General features: G+C 38.5%; 1 protein-coding gene across 7 annotated transcripts in view; it reads left to right on the forward strand.

Moving 5' to 3' along the window:
• Positions 1 to 16,505, forward strand: part of SMYD3 (SET and MYND domain containing 3) — a 358,877-nt gene that overhangs the window by 78,074 nt on the left and 264,298 nt on the right. The window contains exons 1-2 of one of the 7 annotated variants that reach the window (XM_045537185.1): positions 10,601 to 11,154; positions 11,481 to 11,597. The exons of 5 other annotated variants lie outside the window; for them this stretch is intronic. The gene's annotated coding sequence lies outside the window, so the exon portion shown is untranslated. Of the gene's footprint in view, positions 1 to 10,600; positions 11,155 to 11,480; positions 11,598 to 16,505 lie in introns of those variants that run through there. One more of the 7 variants, XM_045537186.1, reaches the window with a different exon arrangement.

A 16,505-nucleotide genomic window follows, 5' to 3' on the forward strand; every position in this document is an offset into this window, starting at 1 on the left:
CAGATAATTTTCTTTTAACGGTTGTATACTGTTCCGTTGTATGAATGTGTTAACATTTAGTTAGCCAGTACCCTATTGAGTTATTTCCAATTTTTTCTACTGTAGGGAGCATCAACATACCTATATCTTTGCACACTAAGCTAGTTTTTATATAGTATAAATTAATAGAAATGAAATTATGGAGGTAGATTTTATACTTTTATATATGTTGCCAAATTGGGCTCCAATATCTATTATGTTAATTTATATTCCACCAACACTGTGTGAGATCACTGTTTTCTTACCACCTTGCTAGCGTGGGATGTTGTGATTCTTTTTAATCTTTGCCAATTTTATGAGTATAATGTCTCTTTGTAATTTTAGTTTTCATTTCTTTAGTTATTTGATTCTGGTGGGTTTTAAATCTTGAAAATTTGCATGATAAAACCATGAAACTTTGATTTCCTTTCTCCCCTTGTGAAATGTTTGAGGTCATGACAATTCTAAGCAGACCTAGATATTTTCTCTAGCTTTTGAAAGTAGAGGTGTTTCTTCCTTCTTTATACGATGGAGTATAATATACAGGGCGTGTTACATATTCTTGATGGTCCAGTCATCATCAGTATATAATGATAGCTTTTTATACAACCTTATTTTTAAAGCCATTAGGTCTAGAAAGTTCTTACCTAGAAGAGGTATATCTTTTACTTCACTAGAGGAAAACTTCGATGTTGTCTCTGCTATTTTATGAAGGAATACTTGGAACCAAATGTGACAGCTCCTATACTGATATCTGAATTGTATTGAAAATATAGGACAGCCCCTTATACATAGCTTTCTTTTATATTCAAGGACCTTGAACTTAAATCAGCTCCTTATATATTAGGTTGGGTTTGTAAGCTTCACTATGTTTTTTGGTCATAGAAAAAAATTAATATTCAATGTTTAGATTTTGTTCAATTTACCTACCTTTCTAGTCCTTGATAATAGTATACAGTTATAGTTATGTTTTATTCCTCTTTTTTCTTGCCTGCTATAATTGCTCCTAATTATTATTATACTTCTACCTCAGTAAGTGTGTTCTTGCTTTTTATGAGTACTTCTCCCTTCAGAAGTTCTTTCTTCTCTGTAGCCATTGACAGAACTATCTCTGAATGTGCAGGTTTAAATAGACAAAGGAAAAAGCTTAGGTTGTTTGTTGTCCTTCCAGAACAGGGTGTAGCAAGAGAGGAAAAGAGCAGCTGTCCTGTCCCATCCCCCTTCATTTTAAGCATCTCATAAAAATTAAAGATGATGGAATATTCATCATACTGAAAAGCACTCTCACAGTTATAATTCATAAATAATATTGGCAATTAAATCCTAGATGTCCTGTTAACAGGAACCAAAAAGTAAAGCTGTCTACCTCTAAAATATGGAGATTGTTGTCCTGAGATAAGGATGAATGGAGATAACACTTAGTTAGAACTGAAATGGAAGTCTTGCAAGGAAAACTGTTTTAGTTTAATTGAAAAGCATTAATAATCCTAAGTAGATTCGTAGTATCCTCTGATCAGTGCAATGAATCTATAGTATTTATACATCAGAAAAAAATGAATTTTTGACATATGATGCATAAGAAAATATTTTTATCAAAAAATTTATACTGCTAGGATTTAAAAAAAAAAAAAAGGTGGGTTGCTGCTTCCTAGTACAAGCCAGGAATTTCAAGTTCTTGCCTTAAAGAACAAATGCTGTATTTATTTATTTATTTAATTTATAACATAGAAAAGGTTACTATGTAAGCTGGAATCCCTTACCTTTGTTGAGGATTCTTGATTTTAGAGCATAGCACAAAGCGTCTGATGCATTGTTTCCATGCTTACTCATTAACCTTTCGTAGGCTAGTTTCTGCCCCTAGTAGTGTATTGAAGTGCGTTCACTAATATAACTAGTTACTGAATGCAGTGTAAATGCTGAACACGATATTCTTTTTCTATACCTATATTCTGTTTGACTTCTCTGAGACAAATATTGTTGACTGTTCCCTTCATGAAACTCTTCTTCCATAACTTTCAAGATACATTTGTTGCCTTGCTTGTTTGAACTCCACTGATCTTTAAATGTCCCTCACCCTCAAGGATTGTCTTTTTTCTCTCATCCTCTCTTTCTCACATTGTTTCCCTAAGTAGTATCGTCCTCTTTTGTAGATCCAACTACTGTTTATTTACCAATAAGTGAATCTTTGTGTCTATTTCAGACCAATTTCCTGAGTTCCAACCCTGTATTTTCAACTGCTGGCTATTTATATCTGGATTTCATTGTCCAAACTGTTTGAAGCTTGGATGATTATCTAGCCTTTTTCCTCAAATCTGTAATACTCATGTATTTCTTTTATTAAATGTTACCATCTTCCATCTAAGTTCTTCAACCTAGAAACTTTGAATCTGTCTTAACGTTTCCAACAGCTCTGTGATCTTTAAGAAAAAGATTTACATAAAAGTATGTTGCCTATACCAGGTATAGACATTGTTATTTATTTGTTTAATATTTTTTCTAAATTTAATAAAATTTAAAATATCTGATTTTTTAAGGTTTGATGTAATCTTAACTGAGATTTTTTTAAAAAAGTCTTTAGCTAATCTTTTGAAGAGGGGTGGGGGACAGTTCTCTAATTTAATTTTGAAAGTAGAAGGAAAATGTACATAGAGTATTAGATTACATACAGTTTTTAGGACTATGTTTCTGAAAATAAACTAGTTATTTTTATATAAACACAATATATTTGTAAAAATATAAAAAGTACATAATGTTATTATGCATGAATCTGCACTGATTGTATAGGTTAAGGAAAAGCTGGCCAGTTTCTTCTGTCACGAACGCTGATATTTTCTTGCAAAGCCAATTTATTGTTGAAGTCAAGGGAGTTGCAATTTTTATTTTAGTTGTCTTTCAGGACATTCAGCATGCATGTGATATTTTGTAGACATTAACAAATTCCAAATAAATGATAATGTTCACAACTAAAGTTGTGGGGGAAAATGTTACCGTTCTTGGATAGTTGTAGAAATAAGTACTTGAAAAGTCTACCTGGAGAGAAAATCCGTGGTTTTTTGTAAGCATGACTGAGGCTTTGCTGATTCTGTAGAAATTGCTCCATCTGCATAAGCAGTGTGCGTGTCCAGACTTTAGAATGACTTAATTAACAACAATAACTTCCTTCCTTTTTTGTTTAGAATCATTTTATTTGACTATGTCCTTCTGACATTTTCTAGATAAAAGTAGAAGGTTAAAACATCCAAGGATGTCCTCAAACGCAAATTCTCCCCCCCAGCATATGTGTGCATATACACAGCAAAACAAAGCTCTAAAATCAAACCTTTGAGTTTTCCATGAGAAATCTAGTCTTTATAATTCATACTTCCTTTGAGGATTGATTTGTTCTCCTTTTGATGAATTCTGACTTTCTTGTTCCATGGCTGTCATCTCAGTTGTTCAACGATTTATTTTTCTTGCTCAGAGAATTGCGTTTTCCAGATCATATGGCTATAGCTTGTGTTGGTGTCAAGGTCAAAATCTTTTAATTTTAGTGATGGAACTGGTATTGTAACCCGAAGGTCTCCTGCTGTGTATTTAAATCCTGTCATATTGCCTAAAAACGGTCATATCTTGGCTTTTGGTCCAGCAGACACTTTTATTAAATTCCTTGGTTACATCTAGTTTAGTTTTCCTTGAGAGAAATATAACAGAATACCACCAGCATCATGATCACAAATAGATTGTTACCATGGCAACGTGACAGTTTTTAATATTAGAATTTTCTTGTTAAAGCAAAACTCATGACATTGGAGACCTTTCCCTGACTGTGAAAACTTTATGCTCTTTCTTATAGTTGGAATTAGACTGTGTCCAATCAGAAAACTGTTATTCTTTAGTAAGGAAACAAATAAACACGGTTTGCTCCTCAGTGCCTCAGCCACTATGTGAAGACCTTGGCTTTCTCAACCGTAGACACTCCCTTTGGGTAGGGTCTTTTGTACTGTTAGATGTAAAAGCGAGATCTGTAAGAGACACTAAGTAAAGAAAATCACAGCTTTTGTCTCCAACACCAAAGAACTTTGCTACCTACTAACTAAATAAGTGGTCTTAGGAAAATTGCCTAGATTCTGAGACTGGTTTTAAAAATTCTAAGTGGGAATATTAATCTCGGTCTTACTTATCTCATGGGTTTGTTTAAAGTAAGACATAAAATATTTATTATTGCATGTTAAGTCACAGCAGATAGCAGAAATAACTAATATACAATATATTGGATTTATGTGTTATCTCATTTGACCTCCACAGTAACCCCGTGAAATGTATTACTCTCAATTTATATATGAAGATGTTTGTAGGCAGAGAGCTTAATTGGTTTGCCTAGATCACACAGCTAGTAGATGTCTAGATGGACTCAGAACCAGAGTTTTTTTTTTTTTTTTTTTTTTTGAGACAGAGTCTCACTTTGTTACCCGGGCTAGAGTGAGTGCCGTGGCATCAGCCTAGCTCACAGCAACCTCAAACTCCTGGGCTTAAGCGATCCTCCTGCCTCAGCCTCCCCAGTAGCTGGGACTACAGGCATGTGCCACCATGCCCGGCTAATTTTTTTGTATATATATTTTTAGTTGTCCATATAATTTCTTTCTATTTTTAGTAGAGACGAGGTCTCACTCTTGCTCAGGCTGGTCTCGAACTCCTGACCTCGAGCGATCCACCCGCCTCGGCCTCCCAGAGCTAGGATTACAGGCGTGAGCCACCGCGCCCGGCCAGAACCAGAGTTGTCTGTTTCTATTTCCAGTCCTTTCCCCATGATTCTTTTGCCTACCATGTAACTGGCACATAGTAGACAACGTATATTTGCTGAATAAATGAATAATGAGGTGAACACTTACAGGAAATGGTAGTCTGCCCTCAGTAAGACTGATCATTTGCAGATATGTTGAATCTGATCTAGTTAAGAAATTAGGAATTGCTAAGGCTAGTTCTGTACCAGGGTAGGCTCTAGTTGTTTCTATAATTTTCTTTATATTACTCATTCATCAGGCCTTACTGAGTGAGTACTATGGGCTGGGGACCCTGGTGTGCAGAGATGAGGAACACGGTGACCCGGTGGACAGCAGGCCCTCTGAAAGGCATATGAACTCCTTCAAGTATCTACATAATATTTTATTAAACACTGACTTTATAATCAATATAACTTTGTTATTAAGACCTAGAAGGGCAGGTGAGGTGGTGCGTGCCTGTCGTCCCAGCTGCTCAGAGGCTGAGGCAGGAGGATCACTTGAGCCTGGGAGTTCAAGGCCACCCTGGGCAACATAGTGAGACTTCCATCTCTTCAAAAAAAAAAAAAAGAAAGACATAGAGACTATTCCATCCTTGACCCTTTATTAAGATTTAAAAGCAGCAAGATAAGAATTATATTATTCTGCAGTTCTGAATAAATACAATTTGACATAAACATGGTAGGTGCCATAGGAATTATACCAGATGCAAACTTCAAGTCAAATTGTTTTTTATTCATATTATATTCTTTGAGTGCCAATTATTGAGTGCCCATTATGCTAGTCACTTATGGTTGGTTACAGTCTTAGTATTTGGTTCATTTTCCCAAGTATGTACACTCACGGTATGGTCTGGTATTAGAGTACCAGAGAAGGACATGGAACCCAGGCTAGGCGTGTCTGGGAAGGCTGTGGAAAGCACAGGGCCTTTTACCCAGGTGACAGGGAGCAGCAGATTTGGGAGAAGGGTTGTCAGGCAGAGGAGGAAGCCCATGCCGAGGTACAGACATAAAAGATACTGCTTGCTTGTGGGAAGTGCTAAGCAGTTGAGCCTAGGCAGAGCAGAACCAGGAGGCAGGCAGTTGGTGAGGAATGAGGCTAATGATACGCAGAGTCCAAGGAGTTGGACCTATCTTCAAAGAGAACCATGTAAGGATTTGTAATTTGACAAGAGACGTGGTGGGATTTGGCAAGTGGGATTTGCACTCTGGAAAGTTCTTTCTGGCCTCAGTTTGGAGGGTGGTTTGGAGGAGAGTAAAACTGAGTCCAGGAGACTATTGCAGTTAGCAAACCAAGAAATGACGTCGTCCTGTACCAGGGCACTCGGTAGCCGTGGGCAGTGAGAAGGGAGGAAGAAGGGAAAGAGAAAATGTTACAAAGGTAGAATTGCTAGTGTTTGGAGACTGCCTCCTGGGGTGTGGTAGAAAGAAAAGAGTCCCAGAATAGGGTGCCCATGGCCTCTCACGCGGTCAACTCGGTAGTGGCTTCAGAAAGGTAAGAAATACAGCCAGAGGAGCAGACAGTAGGGGGAAGAGGAAAGAGGAGAGGGAGGTACCTGTGTAGACCATACATTCTTAAAGATAAGCGGGTGAAAGGGTCATTGGTGACGAGATGAGATTGCTGAGAAGGTGAGAGCACAGGCATTAGCCTTGAGTCCTGGGCTAGACACCCTTCCTCTGAGACTGCTGTGGGTCGTTCCACTGTGCAGGCTGCAAAGTTGCCTTAAGTAGTCTCACTAGTGGGAGGGCCACTTTTGCTCCGAGTCCTCCAATGTGGAAGCACATGTACATACACTGATGTGTGCGGCATACTACTTAGAGATCACAGTCCTCGAGCTTTTTAACTCACCTTCTGATAAAGGTTTAAAGTATTAAATCAGTTTACTAAAAAGGGTATATTGACCACACTTGCATTAAAGCAGCCTTCTAAAAGTTCCAGGTGCTGCAGGGTGTAGTTTAACCGTTAAAGTACGTGATACATGTAGATGAAGTACAAGTGAATGGTTTGTTGTGTAAACTGCACAACCAAACACAGTTTGGAAGATACCTACCAACACCAGGGCCCCATGAAGAGGTTGTCCACGAGGTTTAGGACCCCTAACTTTCTTTAGGGGTTGGTATGATGTGGTTTAGGGATTCACAATACCTTCTTGGTGAGGAGCTGCCAATTGGCCTCATAATTACCACCATCTGTGGAATAGTACCCTATATGGTCTACTTGTTTTTTATAGTATAGTGGTTTTATAGTACAAAGGCAGCAAGAGAGATAGGCATTTACCCTCTAAGTATGGTGGTTTGGAATGTTCTTTGTGCTTGTCCTTGATTTCATCTGCATATTTTCTCAACTCAGCTTCAGTTTTTAATCTTTCTTTTTTTGGTTGAGACAGGGTCTCATTCTCTTGCCCAGGCTAGAGTGCAGTTGGATCATAGCTCACTGTAACCTCAAACTTCTGGGTTCAAGCGATCCTCCCGCCCTGCCTCCCAAAATTCTGGGATTACAGGCATGAAGCCACCATGTCTGGCCTACTTTTCAGTCTTAACACTTAACATCAACTAAAATTTTTTTCTTGAAAGTAGTTATCTATTGACTTCCTTCCTTACGGTTTTTTAACATCCCCGGTACTCACTGCCTCTTGTCCTTTGCCCAGCTCTTTGTGTTGCTTTCTGTTGTCAAGAAACAGATGATTTCAGCAGACTCTGTTGCTCCTGAATGCTGTCAAGCAATAGGTTGACAGTACCTGATCGTGTCTATTTAAGGCAAGCTTGTAATATGTCATGCCTTTTACTGCGACACGTGGTTTACTGCAGCACACCCCTACAAAATTTATATTGTGCTGTGCTGGAGTGACTGGTATGTTGGAGTGGATTTTTATTAGCAATATATGTACCCATGTAGTGATCATATCTGCTTTAATATGTGACAGTTATAGTAAATTTAAAATACAGACGTACAGGGTTGGTTGTGGAAGGTAGGAATGACTCCTTCACTATCTACCTGTGTGATAATCGAATTCCTTTTTTCCTCAAGACCAGTATTTTCTTCTTTCTGTTGTAATTAGCTTCCTCATTCTGCAAGTTAACTATGGTTATAAATACTGAATACTTGGCATGTTTCCTTAAGTATGAAAATAAAAGCTTATACTTAATGTGTAAATTATAGCTGAACATAGGTCCAAACATATGGTTATTAGTGCAGCTTAAATCGCTGGGATTTCTTGTCATTGCTGTTGCAAATGTTCTCAAAGGCCCTTCCAATCACTTCCTTTTCTGTCCTCCGTAAATAAAATAAATACATTTTAAAATGCATGAATCTCTAGATTAAGAAATTGCTCTGCTTGACCCTTTATTTATTTGGAGGTTCACATATAAGTAAACAGCAACAACTAATATTAAGAAGTCCAGATGCCCTGGGTTTGCTTAGATGCCTCATGGTCTCTGAACATTTGGGCTCATGTTTCTGGCTAGAAGCCAACAGCGAATTATACTTTCCGTGCAACTCTTAGCTTACTCTCTCCCTTCTCAGAGCATGAGCTGCAAAATGTACTCGTAAGACATCAAATCTGAATTGCAAATTTGTGTGTGAATATTATTTTACAAGTAGTCAGGAAAGAAACCAAAGGGGAACATTTCCCTAATTTGTTAGCAAGCTGTATACATAATTTGTAACTGATGCTCATCTTGACCATGTAGTATTCTGTAGTATACGCAAAGCCAATATTCTCAAATTTTTCTTTTCTTTTATTAAAATCACTTTCTTAACCTACATATTTTCTGTTGCACTTGAAATGAAAAAGCTTGTTTTTAATGGTACCATCACAAGATAACAAATAGTCTTGTTTTTTAAAAAAGGGGAAAGTATTAATATATTATTTTATATTGTGAAACGTGGCCTGTTTTAAAAGAAATGTATAACCCCAGGAGCTTGCTTATTAATTATTATTTTTCTTTCAAATGCTTTGTGACTGGTATAGGGTAGTTGATGATGAAGGTGTCAGTGTGATACATTATGAAGATTGTTTGTTTGTTTGTTTTGAGACAGGGTCTTGCTCTGTCACCCAGGCTAGAGTGCCGTGGCGTCACCCTAGCTCACAGCAACCTCAAACTCCTGGGCTCAAGCGATTCTCCTGCCTCAGCCTCCCGAGTAGCTGGGACTACAGGTATACACCACCATGCCCGGCTAATTTTTTTTTCTATATATTTTTAGTTGTCCAGATAATTTCTTTCTATTTTTTAGTAGAGATGGGGTCTCGCTCTTGCTCAGGCTGGTCTCGAACTCCTGACCTTGAGCAATCCTCCTGCCTCGGCCTACATTATGAAGATTGTGTGTGTCTAAATATGTGTGTTTACTGCAGAATAAAGCGAGACCCCCAGCTGGGCAGGGGACAAGAGACAGGGTAAGGGGGGAAAAAGAATATAGGTTTTTTTCACTTCATTATATGAGGCTTAGGTGCGGTTATTTCTTCTGTCTTGCTAGTTGTGATATTGCTTATTGATATTAGGAAACCTAAACGCCAGACACGTGAAAGAAAAGCAGGGAGTGGCAGGAAGGATTGCCAAATGGCTACGGCGCTGACAGTGTGTTGATGTGTCTGAAACTCTCACTCTCTAAATTGAAGCCAAGGCTTGAAGTTTCTTAGAGGTTTAGTTTTAAGGTTGGACAAGTTACTGTTTTTACAGGTGCACTTCATCTATGAAGAAACTTCCTGCAGAGAAATCCCACCTAAGGAATTTGTAATTTAAGAAATTAACCATATATCTCTCTTCCCTAGTAGCTGTTGCTGGAGAATTTTCAAGCCCTCCCTTGGCTAGTAGAATGAGAATAGATACTGAAATATACAGTCCAAATTTAAGCTTCTTAATTTCAAGCTACAGCAGAAAATTGCCAAAAATTTAGGTAAATATCTTTAACAATTTTGCAGTGAGTCATAAAGACTATTAGTGACAGAAGATAAGCTGTGGAATGTAGGTGGTGTGGCTCCCTTTTCTCGGGCTTTTGCTGGAGAATTTTCAGGTCCTCCCTTGGTGAGTTTCCTCTCTGTTCACAGGCCAATACGGTTATTTTGCTGTGCTGCCTTTTCTCCTGTGGCCATACTTTTAAAATACCATCTGAATATTCTTTTAAAGTATGGAGGAGCACACTTTTGGTCACCAAGGGGATGGCTTCTTTTAGATCTGTGTACTTGATTTTGCTAAGTTATTATTGTTTTTCCTCCATAGGCCCACACACTTACGGTGATAAATTTACAAGTGATTCTCACCATCTGTGTTGATAGTTTGGGAATTATTTTCAGCAGAGTGGCTCCCTGTATTTACGATACATGCAGATGGTTCCTACTGAGAAAGCCTTCCGTGTAAATACTGACCTGGAGTTGCCCTAGATTGCAGCTCTGGACCTCTGTTGGTGACTTCATGATTACTGTTAGAGGCCGGGTAAGATCCCCTCTAGCCAATAGCAACTGTGAACACTAACACATTTACTGAGCATTTACTATATGCTAAGCACTTTACTTTGAATTATCTTATAAAATATCCACGTGAGGTCACTGTCAGTAGGTCGTAGATTTACATACACTGTTAGCTCTGCAAAGAAAATACAGTATCAAAGTAAATTTTTCAAAGAGTTGAAACCTGACTCTCACAGAAACACGAAATGAAATGCACAAAGATTTATTAACTTGTTAATGAAGCAACCGGGAAGAGTTAATACTGGTTTCGAGAGTGTTGAAGGAGCTGAGTGTTCATAGGTATTAAAAATATGTTAGAATAAAATTGCTAGATTGGAGACAAAACTGGTAAGTTCTGCAGGCAATAAAACCAGAGCTTTCAGTTATCCTTTCTATTGGGCAGAAATCAACAAGTTGACGTGTAGTTTCACGGTGTCTGTGCTCTAACGAAAGAGTAAATAACACAGTCAAATGCAGGGACATTCACCTTGGAGAAGCCTGTTAAACGCTGTGCCAGGGTAACACTGAAAGGGCATGCATCTCCCCCAGCTTTTCATTTTTTCATGTTTTGGATGATTTCAATTCACAACGGCTTCTCTATATTCTGTAACTGAGCTCCTTCTCCTCACAAGCCTCCACCTGCACCCAGCTGGGGAGGGGGTAAGGTAAGAAATGCGCATGATGAGGACAAACTTGCCAATTAATGGTGCTGCTTTTCTTGTAGTTAAAGTTTCCCTTAGGTAGGTTGTCGTCTTTCTAAATCCAGGCTGCACATTGGAAACACCGGATGGCACTGCAGAAAGTTACCAACACCTGAGGGCCTCCACGCGGACCAATCGAAGTGTCTGGGCGTGGCCCCGGGCGCTAGAACGTTCAAAAGGCTTCCCAGGGAGGGGTCTACCCTGCTGCTGTGCCCGTGGAAGCAGGTCGTCAGTGGTGAGCTTCTCCTGACTTTCTTTGCCCTAACTTTCAAAATTGACGTTTTAAGAATTTAGAGAGTGCGTTTTCTCCTGCCAAGGGTTGGCTTTCAAGAATTTTGTCTTGCTGTTGACTTAAGGTACTGATATCTGAGCGCTGAAATGGAACACTGAGCTTTCTTTCTGTTTGTCCGTTTTTAACAAACCTGAATATCTCTCAGGCAAATGGATGCCCTCTGGCCAAATAGACACAGGGTCAGGTATAAGGAAACACACAAAAACAAAGCTAATTAATATACTTCAAGAGTGATCTTCCCATAATGGAGTGTTTTGTCTTCATCTCAGAGATGTGGTAATGGAGACAAAGAGAGGTTTGGTATGACTTACCCCATGTCACCTAGCACGTGAAGAAACTGGAATTTAAACGCAGTCTGTCTCACTTCACCCTGTTCGGACTCAGGGGTAAGTTCATCTGGAGTCCTGACTTAGTATGGAATGCCAAACACATTTTTTAGAAAATGAACTATTAAGTAGTGATTAGATTCATGGGCTTTTATTATAAAAGCTTCTAAAACTTGTAATGAAACTACAAAATGAAATCTTTAGCTCATCTGACCTAATCATAATTCAAAACACCATTTATATGTGAAAATATTTTCTAAGGTCTAAACAGCTTTGGACTTTCATTAACATTTTCTTATCAGCTGATACTCATAAAGTTCTAAAATGGCTGTTGCTTTTTTAGAAAGCTGTGATTTTATGGTGTCTTGGGGTCAAACACTTTCCAGAGATACACAGCTACACTTTTATAATGATGAAGGTCACTGGAGAAAATGTCCCCATTTGAATTTGGAATTCTAAAGTCTTATCAAACATTGACAGGAAACTGACCTACCCTTTAGTTAACAAATATTGAGGGTCTGATGTGTGCCAGGCCCCATGCTAGGTGCATATACAGAGATGAATAAAAGCCATGTATTCACATTTATTACGATAAACAAATTTCTAAAATGGGTTTTCTTCCCGACATTGAAGGAGTTGGTAGAAATTGGCACTAATTTTCTGAGAATTTGAGTACAGAATTTATGTCAGTTTTGTGTTATACTCAGGAGTTTGCATGGAGTGAAAACTTGGGGAAATAATTTTTATGGAGAATTTCAAATGCATTTGGACTGTTGTAAGACAATGGAAAATATGTGCTTTTAAGAGAGACTGATGGGAGCAGTGTGGTGACTTGTGATTGTCAAATTAAAAAAAAAAGTGCTGGCAGGTGCCAGAAAGCAAGGTTTGATTATTATCCTTTATTAAGCTTTTGGTGGGCGGAGCCTTGACTTCAAAGGCAGAATCTCAGAGAATGGAAACTGCTCAGGTTTCAGGATAAAGGCAAAATTCACCTTGATGGCCACGTGAGCCTGGTGGTGGTTAAGTGCTGCAGATGGTTGGAAAGCTGAGAGACTTCCGAGCCCGCCTCTTTGCTCTGCTCTTGCAGCACATGACCAGGTGCTGGATGCCGAAGTACTGCCGCCCTTGCCTGTTGGGAGGGGTTAATCTCGCTGCTCAAGGAGCTGATAGGCAGCATCTGACAGCTCTGCGGCATGTTCACCCATGCTCTTGATACTGGCTCTGAGCAAGTACTTAAAGGCTGCAGGTGACATGGATTGCATGTCTCTAGCAAGGTTTCATTCCTAATAAATTCATAGTCTTCTTTCCATGAGTGCCTTACTGTGTTTAATTTTTCTCCTGGTTGATTTGCGATTTTAGTTAAATACTGGTGTGCTAAATTTAAACGATTGATACCAATCTGATGTCAACACTTCCTTTTGTTATTTTAAAATGAATTATTAGAAGCTGGACTGCTATGAATGGTTGTGTGTAGGTCACAGTTGTCATGGGATCTGAAATCCGGAATGTGCTGCCGGTTTTGTTGATGGCTGGACAGCGTTGAAGCATGGAAGATATAAATTCTAGAGATACGGCAAGCGCATCCTGGTAGATTTCTGTGCGTGCTTGTACGTTCTAGCAGAAATTACCTTGGGCTTTCGATGTTACAGGTGTGGCAGTTACATTTTTCGGGTCTCACAGAAACAAATGTCATTATGGGAACAACTGGGCAGCATGTTTCAAATTGGAACCATACTGGTTACTTTGAGACCTCTAGTTACCCTAATAAAACATACACAAGTACATATGAATGAATGCTTCATTTATATATGAGCCAGGGAAGTTTTGGTGGCTCCACTTTTTGGCAGGAAGGGGTAAGTGAGGAAGGAAGGCAAGATGGACACATTTAACACATTTATAGCCCAGTTTGGAGAGAGTAAGAGTTCTGAGGTCCTGTTTCTTTGTTCAGATTGAGAGTTGAGGATAATACTTCGGGAGGGAGGGAGTATAGGGGCTGTAGTAATGGTAATCACTTGTGCTTATCAAAGGCTTACTTTCTGGGTAATGTGCTAAACTCTTTGCACGTGATTGCCCGGTTTTATGGTCTAGATAATCCTACTATATCTGATTTAGAAAGGTGAGACTTGCCCAAGAACTGCAGTTTGAACCCAGGCAGTCTTGAGACCAGATTGCAGAAGCTTGACCACTGCTTTATTTTCATGCTTCCTCAGTAAATTTTAGATTTTTAAGGTAACCATTGTTGAGCCATTAGAGCTACCTATTTCTTTTGTAACTTCTACTGTCCCAGGGAAGGTGCAGGAAGAGAAGGTTAAATTCCGGTCACTCAGGAGGAATGAGTTTGCAGCAGTGGTTTGGTATAGGGTAGGTCTACAAAGTGTCAACAATCCTGAGAATCTGGGTTTATTCATTACTGTTTAGGGAGAGAGGTAGGATCTTCGGCTTCCCTTAGATAGTTAGCAACTGCAGACAAACCAGGTTGATTTATAATATTTTCTAGGCAATTTCTTTGTTGACTGTTTAGTTATTTTAGTCATGAATAGATTTTTATCATTTTTTCCCGTAACATATGTTGAAGCAGAAGTCTCACCTGCTAGATGCAATATTAAAAGTGCTTACATAACAATATTATTGATACCAGAGATCATTTGTATCCAAACGAAGAAATTTACTCTATTTCATTTGTCTTCATCTGTCTAAAGTGCCAAGAAAAGATGTTGAATAATAAGGGCAGGTAAGGAAAAGAAAAATACATGTAGCTCTTTGGGAACGTAGAATTTTTGGATCTCTACATTGTATCTGCTTTCATGATTTTCTGTGTTTCCTGCTGTGCCGTGATCTGTATGAATATACTCTACGTATCCGGACCTTCAAAACTGGACTCACATAGTCCACATCTTGCAGAATTTATTTTTTAGACCAGTTGATTTGGTAGATACGTTACAGAAACAGTGGAATTTAACTAAATTGTACCTCTTTTTCTTCCTCTTTTAGGTTTCTGGTTCCAATAAAGTCTGGCACCTGTGTGTCATCACACTTATTTCATGGATGAGAAAAACTCTGATATAACACTCAGCGTACTATGATACAGTGTATTTCTTTGGAGTCTTTTTTTCTGTTTGATTTTTTAACTGACTTAGTAGTATTAGCTGTATTTCCAATACCATTCTGTTCACTCATGTCTTGGGGTTTCTCCTTTTCTTGTCCTGGTCATGTCATGTATGGGTGTCTGTGTTCAGGAATAAAAATATTTTCTTTCTCTTATCCTCCACTACTTTCTCAATGCTTAAGCACAGGTTATGCACATAGTTATGTATTTACTAGCCACATTCATTTGTTAATATGTCCATTTGTATATACTGCAGACATTTTTGAGAGCCTGTGTGCGTTTACTGGGGATATGCTAGGTTCTGGGGATACAAAGATGACGATAGAATCTCTGGTGCTTAAGGTGCTCACTCTCTCATAGAGGAGAAACATGTTTAAAAGAAAAACACTGTAATGTAGCATAACAGAGCTTTTCTCATCCATGAAATAAGCCATAAGCATAAAAATACCTATCTCACGGAGTTACTGCGTGGGGTAAATGTGATGGTATATGGAAAGTACCTAACCACAGTCTCTAGCACATAGTAGGTTGTCAATAAATGGCAGCCATTATGATTTATAAAGACAGAGTTACTAAGGCAAATGAGACAGGATAAGGAAAGCACCTGACCACAGTCTCCGGCACATTGTAGGTTGCCGATAAATGGCAGCCATTATAATTCATAAAGTACAGTGAATTCACGAAGAAGGGAGACAACAAATTTTCCCGGGTCAGTTCGGTAACAAATCTCAAGCCACCCAAGGCCAGTGAGGCAGGCTGTGCCGCTGACGGTGTGGTGGCCCTGCTTCCCTACCTTCGTGGTGTGCAATCATACGCTAGAATTTAATTCTCAAATAATCTTTCCAGTGACTTGTCAGTACCTGTCAGTACCTGGAGGGCAGGAACTGTAATTGTAAGAATCTATTTCCTTGTGGTCTGTAAGAAATCTATAAATGTTAAAAGAATGCATTTTTATAATAAATCAATAGGCTGTGGGAAACACTTCTATGGAATATTAGTGTGATTTTAATTGCTAGGTCTTTGCAAGTAAAAGAGGTGAGGCTCTGAAGAAGGCATCCTTGCATTTGTATTTAGTGGGACTAGCCATCTTTTTCTATGTCTTGTTTTTCATGTGGCAGTCTGATCAAATGTGGTTCAACTGTATAATGCAGTTAGGTGTTGTAGCAGCTGATGAATGCAGAAACAAAAGATGAGGCCAGCAGGGGTCAGTTTAATACTAGTTTAAGTTTAAAACACAGGATTTTTAATTCCTTCATAAAGTGGAATAATAGAAACTGAAAAGTACAATCCAAATAGAAGCTTTTTAATTTCAAACTACAGCAAAAAGTTGCCAGAAATTTAGGCAGGTATGTTTAATATATATACATATATATATTTTAAGAGACGGAGTCTTGCTGTGTTGCCCAGGCTGGATTTGAACTCCTGGGGTCAAGTGATCCTCTTGCCTCTGCCTCCCAAGTAGCTGGGACTACAGGTGCATGCCACCATGCCTAACTTTAACTTTTTTTAAATGGATGATAAAGACTATTAGCGACAGAAGATAAACAATGAAATGTAGACAATTCAGCTCTTTGCTCTGACACAGGGCAACATGGGACTTTCAGCCATGTTTTCACTTATCAAGGCAAATTGCTATTTTAATAATGTGTTTAGAGCTTTCTCTGTCTTCAGAGTTAACTATTTTAAACATTTTGATCTCTAAACCAATTATTTCATGTATAATTATTTAAATTCCATGAGTCACATTGATGATCTTTATGTATTTGTCTTTGAAGAAATTCAATAAATAAATATAATAAGTAATGATTATATCTTTACTACAAGGAAATAACCTCATTTCCTGAAATTGGATTTGGATCATC

This window comes from Lemur catta, chromosome 25, assembly GCF_020740605.2.
Source record: "Lemur catta isolate mLemCat1 chromosome 25, mLemCat1.pri, whole genome shotgun sequence".
Lineage (NCBI taxonomy): Eukaryota > Metazoa > Chordata > Mammalia > Primates > Lemuridae > Lemur > Lemur catta.